Source organism: Dreissena polymorpha, chromosome 7, assembly GCF_020536995.1.
Source record: "Dreissena polymorpha isolate Duluth1 chromosome 7, UMN_Dpol_1.0, whole genome shotgun sequence".
NCBI lineage: Eukaryota > Metazoa > Mollusca > Bivalvia > Myida > Dreissenidae > Dreissena > Dreissena polymorpha.
This window is the reverse complement of record NC_068361.1, coordinates 34,571,679-34,576,389: the sequence shown is the minus strand read 5'-3', so window position 1 is coordinate 34,576,389 and position 4,711 is coordinate 34,571,679. Positions and strand designations below refer to the sequence as shown.

General features: G+C 35.9%; 1 long non-coding RNA gene across 1 annotated transcript; it reads left to right on the top strand.

Moving 5' to 3' along the window:
• The first annotated feature begins 1,418 nt into the window (after positions 1-1,418).
• Positions 1,419-3,186, top strand: LOC127839246 (uncharacterized). The gene is made up of 3 exons (XR_008030246.1): positions 1,419-1,728; positions 1,983-2,081; positions 2,632-3,186. It is a non-coding gene; the product is annotated as an uncharacterized LOC127839246 (long non-coding RNA).
• The last annotated feature ends 1,525 nt before the right edge of the window (positions 3,187-4,711 follow it).

Genomic DNA, 4,711 nt, shown 5'->3' with positions numbered 1-4,711 from the left:
GAACCACTCTTATGACAATACGGTCAATCTCAACTATGCATTGCCCCATTATCCACCCTAGGGCACCCCGCCCACTTAGACCACACCCACCCAAAATTGCCTTTTATTAAAATTTCTTCATTTCTACACTGATTCACTTCAAATTGATACTGAACCTCTCTTATGACAATACAGTCAATCTCAACTATACACGGCCCCATTACCAACCATGGGGCTCACCGCCCACATAGACTACACCCACCCAAAATTGCCTTAGTACTATAACTTCTTCATTTCTACACCGATTCTGAGTGACTTCAAATTGATACTGAAGTTCTCTTATGACACAACGGTCAATCTCAACTATGCATGGCCCATTACCAACCCTGGCGCGCCCCTCCCACATTATGCCACACTCACCCAAAATTGCCTTTTACTAAAACTTCTTCATTTCTACACTGATTCACTTCTAATTGATACTGAACCTCTCTTATGACAATACAGTTAATCACAACTATGCATGGCCCCATTACCAACCCGGGGGCGCACCTCCCACATAGGCCACGCCCACCCAAAATTGCCTTTTACTAAACTTCTTCATTTCTACACTGATTCACTTCTAATTGATACTGAACCTCTCTTATGACAATACGGTCAATCTCAACTATGCATGGCCTCATTATCCACCCTGGGGCACCCCGCCCACTTAGACCACAACCACCCATAATTGATTTTACTAAAATTTCTTCATTTCTACACTGATTCACTTCTAATTGATACTGAACTTCTCTTATAACAATACAGCCAATCTCAACTATGCATGGCCCTATTACCAGTAACCCTGGGGCGTCCCTGAGTAAAACATGCGGCGTGGAGTTACGCGTCGGCCTCTGCCGCGCCATTTCTAGTTACATTTGATGTGCAAACATTCAATCTTCTTTGCCACATATTGATAAGTTTATAATCACTTCATAATTTATCTATCTTTACTTTGTGTGTGTTATTGACAACTGAAGTTATACTTTCGAAATTTGTATTAATGCTATTTCTAAAGATGTTCTTTGTTCTTTGTTTTACTATGTGCATTTGGCTATGCTGCTACTCAATTTAACTATCTGTTAACATCTTTGTCAGAGCTCCAGATAAGGGTCGTATTTTCGTAATTACGATTTATTTTCAAGTCCGTTACGTATTTATTTTAAAATCTTGTCGTACCATTACGAATTACAAAATAAAATTACGAATATTATTTTTACATCGTTTTTTTACGTTTCTTTTTCAATAAAAGCGGCGTGTACAGTCTGTCTTGTATTCGTAAATGTTTATTGGTTTGTAACCTTGATCTGTGTTGATCAATACATCTGGTAGACGCTCATTGAATAAAGAACGAATCACGCCGTCAACGCCGTGTGTAAAAAAAAAATGGCTGCGCTAAAAAAAAGTTGCAAAGCGTGCAACAAAACACGCTGTTAACGTATTGTACACCTATTGAGCCCACATTTTATGTTAAGAAAGACATAATTGACAAAATATTATACGATGTTGTATGTTTGGTAACCGACACAGTCGGAAAAGACAAAAAATCACGCCACGACAGGTCCAAAATAAAACGCAAAACATTGGACTTGTGGAAGACCCAATTCCCGTGGCTTATCGTGGACAATATTGAAGGGTACATCTGTCTGAATTGTCAAACATGTAAAAATGTATCGAAGACGTGCAATCTTAACACAGTTTGGGCATATGAAGGTATTTATAAAATATTCCCATGGTCCTATCAAAATAAGTGTGTACAACTTTTGTAACTGAGTCAGAGATCAAACAAAAATGAACATACCTCTACCATTGGACCTGGATGTCTATATTTTAATACATTATACTTGTAATAAATGACTGACCAGGCTGCTAATGATATCTTACTGATGCTGTCTAGGTTCATTTCCAACCAAAAGAAGTGTTTTGCATTAACTGGTACATGTACATGTATATAAAACTTGTTTCAGGCTCTGCTGATGTCCAGATTTCAACTGTAAGAAAGCACGGTAGTTGTAATGATCACATGACTGCTTGCGCTTACTTAGACAAACACAGACTGCCAGTGGGTACGTAATAAAATGTAGTATTTTTATTTTTTTTATTTATTGTGGGTATGAAAAATAAATGAAAACAAAATATTAGATTGGGTTTATTTTTTTCATACCAACAATACGTAGAATACTGATTAACCCATTCATGCCTAGCGTCCTGAAAAAAGGACATTACAAACAGCGTAGATCCAGATGAGACGCCACATGATGTGGCGTCTCATCTGGGTCTACGCTGTTTGCTTAAAGGAATTGTAAGTAATATTCTAAATATAGAAATAAATATACTAGACATCCCTAATTTTGGAAATAAATTGATCCAATTTAGAAGGATGGGAGAGTCCACTAGGCATAAATGGGTTAATATCATTTAGTAATTGGAAAGAAGTCAAAATAACTTGAATGGGGTCCATTATGTTGAGACTTTATAAACTTGAAATGTGAATATTTCATCTTCTTGAACAAACCTACATATTAAGTGGTAATAATTTAACTTGTAAGAAAATGGTAGCAGGTTTGAATAACCTCAACAGGTCTAGGCTGCATGTTTTTCTCTCTTTTTTTGCAGGTCACAAAACATGATTAGCAGCAGTGACGAAGACGATGGGAAAAGTTCTGTGTCACCACTTGTCCCGAAAGAAGACATAGTTTTGTTTAATACTGTTTATTCTGTAGCAAAAGAGGAGATGCCATCAGAAAAAGTTAACAGTTTGTTACAATTGCAAAGAATTAATGGTGTAGATGTGCAGTATAAAAACTAAAGTTGGGACACTATAAATGCTATTCAAGAGTCTATAAGTTTTGTTATTACCAAGGACTTAGTGTCAGAAATAAACAGTAGTCCAAATTTTTGACGCTCTTAAATATTAAGCTACTTTTTATATGGGTAATATTTGGAGCGTACAAAGGGTGAAAGACCAATTATGTGGTGGGAATTTTTTGTTCTTTGTCTATATTGTTGCGCAAGGATTTTGTGCGCAACATTCAAGCCCCGATATAAGACACTTAATAACAACGGATTGCAATAATATTTACATACCTGTGTAGATAATTCATTTCTCGATAATGTTCCGTAAAAATTATGTAATGACACTTTGAATTTTGCACGCCTTTGCAATTTAAATCCAACCACTATTCAATTTTTCAATATCTCTCTAATTCGCTTGCTGTGTAGATATAAATCGATAACACGACCTCGATGTAAAGTATCTGGTTTAAAGTGGAAGAATAAACAGCGTAAAATACAGTTTGCGTTCGTCTGTTGTGGTGCAGCGCGTTACATAGTAAACCGATGTTATACTTTTCTGGATTAATTTAGCATTGTTTTTTTCTAAATAGACAATTAAAAAGTTCTGAAATAAAGTACATCTTTTATTTTATACTGTACATAAATAATATTGATACAGATCGTACAGTATACCGTCCTATGTAACGTAGAATGTAAGTACATAAAACAACACAGACAGAGGTGCGAAAAAGACATGCATAAACACTTCCTGAAACTTAGAACAGTGAATAAAAACTGCACGATATCTGTTTTGAACATATGCTTATTAAATCGACAAAGATTAGCATACTAGATCTAGTTAGGTAAAAGTCGGTGTTAAAAGCTCATGTTAAATAAAATTACGCGTACACGTTACACCGTAATGCCTTCTTCTGATTGGTTCATATTTAAATCAGTTTCATGACATGGCTACAGGTCAGTGATTGTTTTGCGATTTAAGCAGAAGTTTAACTGAAGAATTTATGCCTTTTTAACTTCGAATCGACGATATTTGATGTAAAAATGAACTTCTGAATTAAAACTGAATGAGTTGGTAATGTTATTTTGCAATTTTACGCAAATTAATGAAAATTTAAACTTTCTGGTTTCCACCACAAAAAAGGTCCTTCAACGATGAGACGTTCCAAAGAATTTAGCCCATATAAAAAGTATCTCTAAATTCTTTGCGCGTCTTATAAATGAGACTAAAATAAACAGTTCACCCACATATGCGATAATGCTTGATGAGAGTACTGACATAAGTGTTCAGAAACATCTCTCAGTCTGTGTAAGGTACGAGAAAAATGGAGAGGCAGTGACCACATTTTTGTTCAATAGTTATTTGAGAGATGGTAAAAGTTACACTATTATAAATTGCATTGCAGAAGAATTCAAAAATTTGGGTATACCTTTATCTAAATGTTCAAGTCTATCCACAGACGGTGCTGCAGTAATGACGGGTAGAAAAACAGGAGTTGCAGTTCAACTGAAATCTAAATGTGTTCTAGTTTTTCATACAAATTTTATCCCCCACCAATGGCAGAGGGATATAGTTTTGACGTTGTCAGTCTGTCAGTCCCTCCATCCGTGTGTCACAAACCTTTTAGTTATAGCCGTGGATATCAATTCAACAAATTCACTTGTTATCCCCCGCCAAAGGCAGAAGGATATAATTTTGGCATTGTTTGTCCATCCATCAGTCCGTCCGTCTGCTGTCAGCCCATCTGTCAGCCGGTCAAACACTTTTTAGTTATGGTGGAGGATATCAAATCAACAAATTTGCTTGTTTCAAATTGCTCTCAGTGTATCAAATACCTATCGCAATACCGGTTAACAGTATTCAAATATATTACAATATGGATTTGCTGAATTTTTTTGCCCA